The following is a 14,897-nucleotide window of genomic DNA, read 5'->3' on the forward strand; positions in this document are numbered from 1 at the left end:
CCAAGAAAATAGAAATGAGGGGTAGCAGTAATAAATGAATGGAAAGTCAATGATTTGCTATTAAAATCCTTCAGGCATTCAATTTTATGGAGGCCCTGCAACCAGCTAAGAAAGAAACCAATTCATAAAAATGTATAAACGCACTTCATAATGTTCAGGGTATGCTTGCTTATATTTGGCTGTATTAATAATAAATTCCAGAGCTTAAGTCAATAGGTAAACGAATTAGAGGTACTTTGCTGAGGGCTTTATTTTATAATCTTTTTGTAAAGTATGAAATGCTTAATTCCATTAAACAAAAAAATTCAGTGTGACGCTTATAAAAATTCTCAATAATCAGAAAACATTAGTAAAGTTTTTGAAGGACGTAAGTTGTTTTGCTCTTTCTTTTGTTCTTCTATTGACTTTCAGTCAACAGTTGGGTGACAGGAATTTGCTTATTATTTTAAAATTAATTTGAATAGTAATTAAAGACTGGTAGAAAATATCTGCCTAATGAAATATTAGGTCAAGATGGGTGACTGAATACTCAGGTTTTTCTCTACTCCTTTTGAAAAACGTATTGAAGTGCCCAAAATAAATACTAATAATACCTGTGCTAGTGACCTCAGAAGACTGCAAGGACTTAGTAAACAAGAGGACTGAAGGGTTAAAGGAATTGACTGAGAACTAAAAGGGGTCAGTATGATTGTGAAAATTAGGATAACTGAAGAGTTGGTAAGTCCATGCTGCTCAAAGACAGAAAGCAGCTTCAAAGGTGAGTTTTCATAACAGAATCTTGGAATCAACATCAGAAGGGGACTGAGGACTGTTTGCTTTAGGTAGTCTGCCAAAGGGTGTCAAAACAACTACTCTTATTTTCTTTCTCTAAATGCTGCTGGCTCCAGTGTTTGCCATGGCTTCACCAGTGGAATAAAATTCACCAAATGATATGTGGACATTTTGATGTGGAAAACTCTAAGAGCACTGGGGTTGTGGAAAACTCTAAGAGCATTGGGGTTGTGGAAGTAGAGTACTGCCATAAGAAAAAGGAGATCCCAAAATAAGAAAAGAAACTATGAAAAGAAAATTCACCTAGTCATGGTCCTAAAAGTCTTGCTTTACACTTCCACATCCATTTTAGAAAAGTTTTGTTAATTAACCTGCTAGAATTTTGATATGGATTGTATTAATTATATAGAGAAATTAGGAGACAAATCACATCTTTACCTTACAAGCCTTCCAGCTATGAGTATGGTATGTCCTGCCATCTATTTAGGCTTTGGTTCATCGCTATAATGTTTTGTAGATTTCCACTGTAAAGTTCTTGCACATATTTTCATGTTCATTCCCAAGTACTGTCTATTTCTGATACTAATTTAAATACTGTCATTTAAAAATATTTTCTATTAATTGATCTTATTTTGGAAATGCAATAGGATTTTATATAGTGACGCTTTGCCTTGCAATCTTGGTGAATTAACAGACTAATTTTACCTCATGTAGATTGTTTTCGGTTTTCTACATATACACGTTTTCCATATACTACAATGAAAGCTATTTTTTCCATTTTATTTTCTATTCCTACATATTTATTTTATTTTCTGGCTTTGTTGTAAGAATTAGGACTTCTAGAAAAATGGGTGAGAGTGAGAGTGAGTATCCTTGTACCCTTCCATCTCTGGAGGGGAAAGTTTTTGAAATTTCACTAGTGCATATAATATAGGCTGTAGGAATTTGTGGGTATGTTGTATCTGATTAAGAAAGTTAATTTTTCCCCTGGTTTGCTTAAGAGGATTTTTTTTAAAAAATCATGTTTCACTGTTAAATTTTATCAAGCGCTTATTCTGCATCTATTAATAAAAGTATATGAATCGCTCTTTTTTTATCCTACAAATATGTAAAGTACACTAATTTTTGACTGTTAAACCTGCCTTGTATATCTAAAATAAATCCAACTTAGTTTTGATGTGTTATGTCTTTTATATATTGTTGCATTTGTTTTTTATTGTTGCTGATTTATTTGTATTTTAGCATCTATGTTCACTAGAAAGATCAGCCTGCAAATTTCCTTTAAGGTCTTTGCCAGGTTTTGATCTCAATATTATGCTGGCCACATAAAATGAATTGGGAAGTACTTCCTTCTTTTCTATCTTGTATAAATTGTATAGAAATTATTTCTTAAATTCACCAATGAAGTCCTCTAGTCTGTTTTCTTTGTATCATGCCTTTTTTAAAAAAATAAAACTAAGCTCTATAGAACCATAACTCATATTCCACTACCCATATAAAGTTTACAATTCAACTTTTTTCTTATATTCACAGAATGGTACAATAATCACTACAGTCAATTTTGGAACATACTGATCACTCTGAAAAGAAACCCCATATCCTTTATCCTTCCCATTTATTCTCAACCCCTACAAACCTAAGCAACCACTAATCTACTTTCCAACTATACAGATTTGCCTAATATAGACTTTTCATATAAACGAAATCATAAAAAATGTGGTCTTTTGTGACTCACGTGTTGCACTTAGTGTAATATTTTCAAGGTGCATGAACGTTGTAGCATGTGCCAGTATTTCATTACTTTTAATTGGCAAATAATGTTTCCCTGTATGGATGGATATACCACATTTTATTTAACTGTTTGCCAGTTGATAGACTTTTGAGTTGTCTCCATTTTTTGGATAATATGGACAATGCTGCTATTAACAATCATGTACAAGTTTTGGTATAGACATGTTTCCAGTTCTCTTGAGTATATACCTAGGAGTGGACTTGATGGGTCATATGATAATTCTATGCTTAACCTTTTGAGTAACTGCCAAACTCTTTTCCAAAGCAGCTGCACCATTTTAAATCCTCACCAGCAGTTATGAAGTTTCCAACTTCTGCCCATTCTCTACAACTTGTTATTATATGTCTTTTTTTTTTTTTTTTTTTTTTTTTAAGATTTCTTTATTGACTGATTGATTGCTATGTTGGGTCTTCGTTTTTGTGCTATGGCTTTCTCCAGTTGTGGCAAGTGGGGGCCACTCTTCATCACGGTGCGCGGGCCTCTTACTATTGTGGCCTCTCTTGTTGCGGAGCACAGGCTCCAGACGCGCAGGCTCAGTAGTTGTGGCTCACGGGCCTAGTTGCTCCGCGGCATGTGGGATCTTCCCAGACCAGGGCTCGAACCCGTGTTTCCTGCATTAGCAGGCAGATTCTCAACCACTGCGCCACCAGGGAAGCCCTATATGTCTTTTTGATTATAGTCATCCTATAGTGTTAATTGATATCTAATTGCGGTTTTGATTTGCGTTTGCCTAATGAATAATAACGTTGAGCACCTTTTCATGTGCTCAATGGCCACTTTTTGGAGTAATGTTTATTCAAACCCTGTGTTCATTTTTTAATTTGGTTATTTGTCTTTCTTGTTGAGTTGTAAGAGTTCTTTATGTATTCTGCATATGAGTCCCCTATCAAATATATGATTTGTAAATGTTATGATAAAGGGATTATGCTCCAAGAAGAGGCAATAGGACTGAATGTTAATATACCTAACAACAGAGTTTCAAAATACTTTCAGCAAAAACTGAGAGAATCCATATAGGGTGTAAGGCCTAAAAACAGGACCCAAAATTATGTGCTAAAGACATCTGGTGAAATCAAAAGGTCTTTGAATGGCCTAATTGCCAATTCTCCCCCGGACTCTGATACTATGTATAAGTCTACAGTCCAAGGGAACCAGGCACAGTTCTTGCTTATCTCCAAACACCTGCCTTCAGTTAGGTAGGCCATAGAACTATTCAAACAAGCCAAACACGTCAGCCATTGGAACAAGGGGTCATACTACCTTCTTGATACTACGAAGCCCTCGCCTGTTCACCCTTCCCAAGTGTAAACCTGGCTGGTCTGGCATGGTGTGCAGTGTCTTCCTACTGCATGCTGTGACTTTATGTGACTAATGAACTGCTTTAATCTCATCTTAGTGTCAGGTGTCATGTGTTTGGCCATCCCCTTAACCTAGGATGGAACCCCTTCCTCACCAGTGGGATGAATAGGAGGCATTTAAAACAGTTGGCATAATGAACAGCATAGCCCAGCCACAACCTAGGATACTTGGTTAGCTTTAACGAACTGCTCTTGGCTCACTAACTTGCTCTGTGATACACTGAAGCCTGCCTGGGACAACTGCTGTCAGGCTTCTCTAGCATATATAAGTGCTACAATTATACAAATGCTCGTGTACACTTTGTTGTCTTTTTGAGTGTTGCCATCTCTTCCAATCCTAAAATATTCTCATCTCTAAGGTGAGAACTGCTGTTAAGTGACTCTCCCCTGTATGACCCCATATGACTCTCAGGTTCAGACTGTATTTAGCAGGTCAACTCTGAGGCTCCCACTGTTAAGGCAGCAATGACACAGTGCCTTAATCAATCTATGCTTGAGTCCTGCTTACCAAGGGTCAGGCTAGAGCTCTCTAGTCACTGCATCTAGCCTGGTGACTGTCACTGGATGCCCGGTGCAGCCATTAGGATAATTTTTTGTCTTTGTGCACCTCTGAGATAGGGAGATGGACCAAGTATGGTTCTCTGCAAAGTATGCAGAAATGGAGCCCACCAGCCCAGGGAGAATTATGCATGGAACCAGGTTGTTTATCAAGGAGCACTGTTGTTTTAGGCAAGAGTAGTATCCGTGCCCATCTTCCACGCTGCTACTCCTCTTGCTGTTGTCACGAGCACTAACACAGTGGTGATAACAGGCACATGAAAAGACGTTCAACATCGCTAATTACTAGAGAAATGCAAATCAAAACTACAATGAGGTATTATCTCACACCAGTCAGAATGGTCATCATCAAAAAGTCTACAAATAATAAAATATGCTGGAGAGAGTGTGGAGAAAATGAGACCCTCCTACACTGTTGGTGGGAATGTAAATTGGTGCAGCCATCATGGAGAACAGTACAGAGGTTCCTTAAAAAACTAAAAACAGAGATACCATATGATCCAGCAATCCCACTCCTGGGCATATATCTGGAAAAGACAAAAACTCTAATTCAAAAAGATACCTGCACCCCAATGTTCACAGCAGCACTATTTCCAATAGCTAAGACATGGAAGCAACCCAAATGTCCATCAACAGATGAATGGATAAAAAAGATGTGGTACACATATATCATGGAATACTATTCAGCCATAAAAAAGAATGAAATAATGCCATTTGCAGCAACATGGATGGACCTAGAGATTATCATACTAAGTGAAGTAAGTCAGACAGAGAAAAACAAATATATCACTTATATGTGAAATCTAAAATATGATACAAAAGAACTATTTACAAAGCAGAAATAGACTCACAGACATAGAAAATAAACTTACGGATACCAAAGGGGAAAGGAGCAGAGGGAGGGATAACTTAAGAATTTAGAATTAATAGATATAACACTGCTATATATAAAGTACATGAACAACAAGGCTCTACTGTATAGCACAGGGAACTATATTCAATATCTTGTAATAAACTATAATGGAAAAGAATATGAAAAATAATACATATGTGTATAACTGAATCACTTTGCTGTACACCAAAAACTAAAACAATCTTGTAAACGAACTATACTTCAATAAAAAAAAAAAAATTAAAATCCAAAAACAAAAAAACAAAACCCAGTGGTAACAGACTTAAAAATAAATGGGAGTTTATTACCTGAGAAAGGTGATATTTTAAATAATTAAAAAGCGTAAGTTCCCTCATAAACCCTATGGGAAAACTGAATATGAATTTGGGGTGAGGGGAAATAATGCGCAGTTTCTAACTCCTTCCTTAGGCAAAGCAGAATGGGATCAAACTTTAATATAAAAATTTGTAACCATAAAAATAACAGAGACGAAAAGAAAATTAAAATTAGATTGAGGAGATAGTTTCCAGGACAAAAATGAAACTCAAGAGTCATACAAGCACACTTTATTTTGACTGAATAAAATTTAGAAATGTTTAAACAGTAAACGATATTATAAACAACAAAGCAAAAGTCACAAAGAATAACTAAGAAACAAACGGTTGCCAATGTTAACTTCCCAAAATTAATCTGTGGAACTAGGCCTGAACTAACAAGAATAATAAGTTTAGCTGGGGATGTGGTTGTGTTGGTTTGGGGTGTTTTTTTTTCCTGTAGTATTTTAAGGCCGATCAATATTTATTGAGGTAAACATTAGGTTACTTTTATAGATGGGTTATATTTCATAGCATATAGAAATGATCTTTATTGTTTCAAAAGTCCACCTGATCAGGTCCAACTTCAGTTATAATTTAAGTAATAATATATCAATTAAGTAAACTAAAAAATAATAATTACATGATCTAATTCTAGAGGGTTTAAGGAAATAAAGTTATATATTGTAAAAATTATAGTAAAGCAATCTATATTCTGGAAACAGTATCTTAGAGTTTATAATTGTATAAAATTTCAAAAGAGTAAATGCAACTTCAATTAAGTAACAAGTTAAACCAAAAAGGGATCCATCAGAATTAATTTAAAGAGAGAAAACAAATCAGATTCCTTCTGAGTGTGTAAATATTTGGGATTTGCCTACTTTAAGCCTCAATCAAACCTACACGCCACCCTGGATCCCTGAGAATTCACATCTCACCCCTCCTCTTCTCTTGGGGTCCTGATGAGAGAGGGAATAACCAAACTCCCTAGGGCCACTGCCCTAGGACGCATGTAGAACAGCAGAAACAAAGGGGCCACTTGGAAAAAGTTGGACTTAAAACTCTAATTCAGCCAACTTTTGCCTGTTGTGACCATTTTCTTTCCTTAGATCATTGAGTTTTCTCTTGGTCGATATTATAGCCAACAAACTTTCTTGAGCTATTTTCTCATGGGAATTGATCCACCTTGGGTTGAAGGAAACGGAATATCCAGTTGTTTCTCCAGGTCTTTGACCATCTTTCTGTAGAAGTTAAGGTTTTGATACAAAAGGTTAATGTTTTCATAAACTATGTAAAATTTCTTCTCCATTTCTAAGAAGTAAATTCCCTCCTCAATTGATTTTCTGAAAAATTGCATTTCATATTGTTGATTTAGCTCTGGCAGTGTCTGGAGAATCAAGGGAAGCTTTTGAATCTCTCTTCCAAACTGTGCATTTTCTCACTGCATAGAAAGATGGCTGTTTTGTTTGGGAACTTTTTAAGTACTCGTTCCTTCTTTCATTTAATTTTATTTAAGGAGACATTTAAGTTAACAGCATCAATGAGATTCTTCAAATTGACCTCTAATAATCTTGGTTTCCATTTTTGACATCCTTTTTGTCCAATGCGAGCTTGTCATCATCTGTGTAATCTTCTCTAAATAGAGCAGGTAAGTTTATCATCTTAAGGACAGATTCAACCAGAGATTTTTAACTGGCTCTCTTTATAGCTGACTTCTTGTTCCCTTTGTCTGTTGACATTTTCTGTAATTTTTTTCTGTTCCTTCAACTTCTGTACTCTTTTCCTTTCAGCATCTTTTTGGGCAGGCAGCTGAACATTTTCATTAAAGACATTAACTATTTCTTTCTGATTTTGTTCTGTAGTCTTCTGAAATGACTTTAAGATATTTTAGGCCTCAGTCACTTGAGACTGGGGAGTTTGACACCTCTTTTGAGTGACTGTGTCTGTCCTTTAAGACTAGCCATCATTATCTCATGAAATGAAATTTTTGGTGGACTCTCTTTTCTGTCCTTGATCGAGAAGGTCTACTGTATCCCACAGGGAAAAGGCAGACCTGTTTGCATCTCTACTAAGTGCTGCCAAACACAGAGTTTGTAACTCCAGGGGACTGGCCTCCATCACAGGTGACTCCAGGGCTTCAAAGGTGTTATGTAATGGGTCTAACCGTCTAACTGACTTTTCGTGACTCTTCAACTCAAGCAGCAAGTCTCATGGTTAGCTCTTTTTTTCCTCAAAGTACATTGTCTTTTTATAACTAAAGCAATCAAAATTTCCAAGGGAAAAATCAAGCAAACTTGAGGCTTGTGTCTATAATTGAGACAATACCATCTGAGCACTCCACAGCTGCCACAAGACTGGCTGGAAAGACATGTTTGTGGCCATCGGCAGGTCAGGCCTTCCAAGGCTCCAAAAGTCACTGCCTCTGGCCAGCATCCTGTGGGCTGCAACTTCCTGCCTAGAACCCTGTGAGTACTGTACCTTAAAACAAGTGTCTAACAACTAGGACAGACCATTAGTGGGGCTATGGGGCAAGGAAGGAGGGCAAGTTTATAACCTAGTACTCTTTAATTTTGTTCTGGTCACTGCACAAGTAGAAAGGGTTATTATTTGTAGTATACTGGGGGAAATGAAAAAGTCTGATTATAGCCAGAGAAGACCAGCCACAGGCTGTGACCCACAGGTTAACCATGGGGATGTAGGCAGAACCATGCCATAATGAAACCTATAGAACTAAAAGTGAATTAAACTGGGTTTCTAGCTCTGTTTCTGTTTGCTCAACAACTTCATGACTTCAGACTTCAAAAGCACAACCAATATGAGGAACACAATGCAGATTATAAATTATCTTCCTTTGGAGTATTCTATTTAAGCCCAACTATCCTATGAAGTTGGCAATCCCATGAGGTTGAAAATCCTATCAAGTCCATCATCCTATGAGGCTGTTAAATCTCTATTAATGGATAAACTTACACTTGGACAGGTTAAATGGCTTGGTCAAAGACACCAACTATTAAGTTGCAGGGTTTGATTTTTAATAAAAATCAACTGACTCCAAGTTTAGAGTTTTTAAGAAATACTTCTACATTGCTTCTACATATAGACAACCTACTCACCCATCCTCCGCTATTAAAATAAAGAGCTTGGTAAACAATGTCTATAGGCCATGAAACTCAAAAATCCTCTAATCCCATTCTTTTCATCTTTTTAATACAATAGTAAAGTGTCTATCACATGTATCATTCATGCATCTATTTGATGATCCGTAACGGAACAACTCCTATGTGACAAGTACTAGTGTTACAAAATAGTCTGGTCAAGGAGACAAGCAAGTTAAAAGACAACCAGAACATACTGTGAAAAGTGTTATCAGAGAAGCTAGTACAAGCCTAGGGAGATGGACCAAAAGCTCAGTACCATGGAGAATTACAATGAAGTGAGTTTTGAAAGAAAAGTAGAAATTAGTTAATTCCAGTGCTAAGACCAGAGGATAGAGTGTTCAAGGTAAAGAGAACACTACATTAAAGATAGTCAAAAAATTGACCTGTGATTTTCAAAACCACAAATAGCTTTATATTTGAAGCACTGGGCCTGATGACTAGAGTGATAGGATATCATTTGAGCACACTATAATAGAGCAATTATAGTAAAAACCTGGCAAGGACTTTTGATTTTCCATCAATATGTAAGGAGCTTCTAAGTCATCACTCCAGTCCTCACACCAAAAAAAGCTGAAAAAACTGAAAAAGTATGTTTTGAAATATGCCTAGAGCTCCCTATGTTTTTTAACAAGAGAACTGCCCTCAAGAGAATCTATTTTACCTGAGCCTAACTGTCTGGGGTTTTACCAAAGCTGAACATACCTGGAGGAAGGGAAATATGCAAATATAGCCTTCTCTAGCCTTTGATATAGGGGAAGAGAAATACCCAACTCAGGCTCACTAAAAGACTGAGACCTAATCACAGGCATACAGAATGCTTCCCCTTCTTCCACACCTTACTAGGGCTCTTGTATAGTAGTTAAGAATTACAACATATACATACAAGTCTTAGACCTTATTTAAGGACTCTAGACACAAAGAAAACATGGGAGATAAAAACAAGGACATTAAAGGAAATTTAGCCTCTGATACCACAGCTACAGCAAAGAGTAAACCCAGCCTAACTCCTAGCCAGTTAAACATAAAGCTAACAGCCTACCTCAGTTCCTTTAACTTAATACAGCATGTCTGACTTTTAACAAAAAGTAAAAAGATGTGCTGAAAGCCAAAAAACCCAGTCCAAAGAGACAGAACAAGTATCAGAACCAGACTCAGTTACAGCAGAGATGTTGGAATTATAAGGCTGGGAATTGAAAACACCTATGATTAATATGCTAAGGGATATAATGGAAAAAGTGGACAATATGCAAGACCAGATAGGTAATATAAGTGTTTCAAATGCTAAGAATTAAAAAAAAAAAAAGTTAAGACGATACAAATTACAAATACAAAAGTGAAAGACTAGCCATCACTACCAATCCCATGTACATTAAAAGGATAATAAAGGAATATTATAAACAACACTATGCTCACAAATTTGGTAACTTAGAAGAAATTGACTTTTTCTGAAAGATGCAATCCACCAAAAGTCACACAAGGAGAAATAGACAATCTCAATAAGCCTAAATTGATTAGAAAAATTGAATCACTAATTAATAACTTTTCAAAGATAAAGTACCTTGCCCAGATGGGTTCACTGGTGAATCTACCAAATATGTAAAGAAATGATACTAATTCTCTACAATCTGTTCCAGAAAATAACAGAGGGAACATTTCTTAACTCATTCTATGAGGTCAATATTACCCTAATACCCAAACCAGGCAAAGACATTATAAGAAAGGAAAACTTCAGACCAATATTTCTCACAATCATAGATACTAAAATCCTTAACAAAACATAAGCAAGTCAAACTCAACAATGTATAAAAAGAATTATACACCATGACCAAGTGGAATTGATTCTAAGTACTCAAGTTTTACTCAACATTTGAAAACATTTACATAGTTTGAGACTACTTTTCTATGTGAATACACATCTAAAATTGTTATGAATTCCATTTTATCATAATAAAGTATTCCTCTTATTATCCACAAATGGCTTGAGCGGAAAATACGGTGTGGCTTTAAGTAGTGAGACTTTTTTTCCCCATATGTGCAGTTTGAAATACAGTTGAGTCATTTGAAATGAATTACTCAATTTTGCCTATTATTAAACCAGAAGCCTTGATTGTACATGTTTATTGATACAGTTGAAATCTTCAAGTCCTCTTTTAATTAATGTTTTATCTTTAAATTTCAGAAAGAGACATGTGCATCCTGCAAGGGGGGTTTGCTAATATTGGACCAATTTTCTTGTCAAGAATAATTAGCAAAGCTAATAAAAGACAAATAAAACCTTATTTTTAAAGGCATCAGAGAGTTACCAAGACTAGTAAGGACTTGAGGAAACAGTTAAGTGGTAAGAAGAACCTTTCCGCTTCCCCCTCACATGCCGTAATTTTTTGAATTTTTAAACAACGTTAACAAGACTACATATTTGCTTTATTCAATATCTTAAAGAGTTTAAAGCTATTTCAATATTATCTTCTTTATATTTCTAGAGATAGTCTTCCAAATTTCTACACTTGTATCCTTAAAAGTAAGTATTGATAAGAGTCTCTAGAAATGTAAAATCTGGCTATAGCAAATCCACTGCAAATGTACATCCAAACAATGAGAATTTTAAATTGATAAGGGGGTATATAATCTTTTCTACATATTGGCCTCACTTAAGACAGAAAATCTAATCAGAGATAAAGTTTCTTACTGAGACAAATTAGAAATTAGGGCAAATAAACTGTCATCACGTCTAAATCTTCTGTGAGCGCAAGCTTGTACGTTTCCTCATGGGTTTCATATGGAACTGCTCTGCACTGAAGAGGCAGACAGGATTAACTTGCTGTCAAACAAGGAATGAAAAGTAATCCTTGTTGACAACATGTACCTGTTGTGAAGGAAGCGACGACACTTTCTTCTAAACACTCAATTTTCCAAATGTTCCTTACCAAAATCTTGTGTTTTCTAAGAAAAAATGTTTCATACAGGCCATTTCTCAGTAAGGAATGTTTTAAAGAGTCTGATAAAGATATGTTAATGTGATACCTCAATTTACATATGATTTGCTTATATACTTAGGGCATATTGATTTTTTTTCTAGTGAAAAAGATGCAGGTGGGAAAATTTAAGATCTGCACATCTGTATCTTTTATAAGAGATGTTTTTTTCCTAAGTTTTGGAAGAATACTACCGTAGTCCTCCTTTACCTGAGGGAGATACATTTCAAGACTCACAGTGGACTCCTGAAAGTGAGCCTAGTACCAAACCCTACGTATACTATGTTTTCTCCTATAGGTACGTACCCATGGTAAAGTTTAGTTTATAAATTATGCACACTATGAGATTAAAAACAATGATTACCAATAAAATAGAACAATTATAATAATACACTGCAATAAAAGTTATGTGAATGTGGTCTCTACTTCTCTCAAAATATCTTATTGCACAAATGTAAGGCCTTTTCCATCTTACCTGAGCATTTATGCACTGTGGCTGTACTTTTGCACTTTGAGGTGCAACAGCAAAACTACCACGAATTTCTTTTTCCTTCGTCACCATTTCACAGAAGACTTGTTCTTACTGTACATCTTAGCAATCTCAGCACATGATTTTTTTCCTTATTTCATTAAGTCGAGAATTTCCACTTTTTCACTTTATGGCTTCTCTTTGGCATAGCTAAATTGCCAGCATCACTACTCTTGTGCATTGGGGCCATTAAGTAAAATAAGGGTGACTTGAACACAAGCACTGTGATATCAGGCAGTAGATCTGACAATGAAGATGCTACTAAGTGACTAATGGGCAGGATATGTTGGACAAAAAGGTGATTCATGTCCTGGGTGGGACAGCATGAGATTTCATCATGTTACTCAGAATGATGTGCAATTTAAAACTTATGAGTTATTTATTTCTGGAATTTTCCATTTAATATTTTTGGAACTCAGTTGACCATGGGTTAACTGAAACCATGGAAAATGAAACCTCGGATAAGGGGAGACTACTGTACCGTAAAATAATGTACCTTTCTATGTATGTTTTATTACATGATGTAACTCAATTTGACATGTCATAGTAACAATATATCAGGCTGAGGGTATTTTGAAAAGAAACATTCTTGTTCAAAAGACTAGCAATTCAAGATATTTAAAATACACACTCTGCAAGATTTGGGACATTTTTAATCTCAAATTTGTAAAAAAAGTCAGTAATTGTGCTATACTAGCTTTTCATAAATAAATGATTTATCCTATTTACTGTTGGGAAGTAGTATTTGTAGAGAAGGTCAACACTGATTTTTAGAATAATTACACGTGTTTCAAGATATTCTCCAGCATATATAAGTGCTTTGACTATACACACGGTTTTTCTCCCATTGAGACCTTCTCTCTACAATGAAGGTTTATCATTTTATTAAGTACACTTTAGATATTTACCTGCATAATGAAACATACAGAAATGAAGAGTTAGCCATGACTAGGAAACTCCCTGTTGACAAATAAGACCCATCAATTTGCTGCCAAGTTCAATTTTGTAACAGAGTAATAACCAGTTTGTAAAACAATAATCTGGCTGGAATGGACTTGAACAAACATTTAGTTGAACAGTTCTTCATTTCATCACAGAGTGGGAAATGGGACCAGAGAAATCTACACTTGTCCAAATTCTCAATATTAGTGTGAGAAAAGATCAAATCTGAAATTTGGGTTCCTATGTGTCTGTATATTGTACCTCACACACAGCCCTTCAAGCATGTCAATGTCCTCTCTACTGGGGAACAAAGATGCCATTGAGAGTGAAGAAGAGAAGTGGCCCCAGGCAACCACCAACAGTTTCATTTTCAGCATGAATGATGTATTTTTGAAAAAGGAACTAAAGTTATGTGAAGAAAGACCTGAACCTGGATTCAAAGTCAAAAGTAAGTTCATAGGCACCTGTTACTCTGTTTTTGGCCCCAAACAAGTCACTTTACAACCCTGAATCTGTTTCTTTTTCTGCCTACTTTCCTTCATAAGGATGTAAGAGTTAAATAAGACACTGAATTTGAAAGCTCCCTGAAACATGTAGAGCAATGAAAAGTGTGAGGCATTAAGGAATTGTATGAAGCATTCCTAAAGTTGGGTGTGACTGATCTGGCAAGTGTGGACCCAAGAAGCAGGCCTAGCAATTTATCTCAATTTCCAATGTGTAAAATATGTATAAATTAAAAATTATATTAATGATATTTCATTTAATACATTGTGTATATTTTAAAGAGGGTTTTATTTCTCTCTTAATCTCCTTAAAGCCTCTCACAGGGACCTGCCCATAGCAGGCTCACAAAAATATTTTGTTTACATTGTGTAACATATATTAATTATATATTCATATACAAATAGAGTTGAACACTGTTTTAGATATATTTTATACAATCACTCTTGAATAGAAAAATGAAACAAACTATGAAGCATGAGGAAGGAAATGAAAATATAAGAGAGAGCTCATTTTAGACCCCCAAAGGAAATAACTATAGGCACTATAAAAATTAAAGTATGTATGTATTCACCTGTACACACCATAATAGCATCTAAAACCCAAAGTGTCTATATTTCAACAGTTGTGTTTTGCCTTTTACAAATAGGGTATCTCTGAAACCTAAACACATAAAAATATAATAAAGTAATAAAGATATTTATATTATAACAGAGAACATGGAAAGTAATATTAATAAAGTATAGAAAAGTAACATGAAGCTTCAGTTCAAAATACACTGCTCAAGTAAAAACTAAATTATTTTATTTTAGCGTATTTGTCAGTGAGAAATTGTTCAGTTAATTTGCTTCTGGAGTAAACAAGCATGCTGATGTTCATCAAATATTTAGTAATAAGTTCTAGGCTCCCAGATATCAATGGTTTGGGTCCTTTTTTGTGAAATATGTCAACTTGTAAATTTGTTACATTCTATCCAATGTATTGTGAGGGAGTTGGTTCTTAATTTCAAGGAAGAATATGGAAACATTTAAATATTTCTATTTTTACTAACAAAATATTAAGCCATAATATCCCAGAATATATCATGTAAAGTTAGTAATACTAAAAATC

At 35.2% G+C, this 14,897-nt stretch overlaps 1 pseudogene; it reads right to left on the reverse strand.

The window, feature by feature from the left end:
* The window catches only part of LOC114236750 (transcription factor IIIA-like), a 76,437-nt pseudogene extending 64,060 nt beyond the window's left edge, over positions 1–12,377 (reverse strand).
* Between the last annotated feature and the right edge of the window lie 2,520 nt (positions 12,378–14,897).

Source organism: Balaenoptera acutorostrata, chromosome 7 (assembly GCF_949987535.1).
Source record: "Balaenoptera acutorostrata chromosome 7, mBalAcu1.1, whole genome shotgun sequence".
NCBI classification, from domain to species: Eukaryota; Metazoa; Chordata; class Mammalia; order Artiodactyla; family Balaenopteridae; genus Balaenoptera; species Balaenoptera acutorostrata.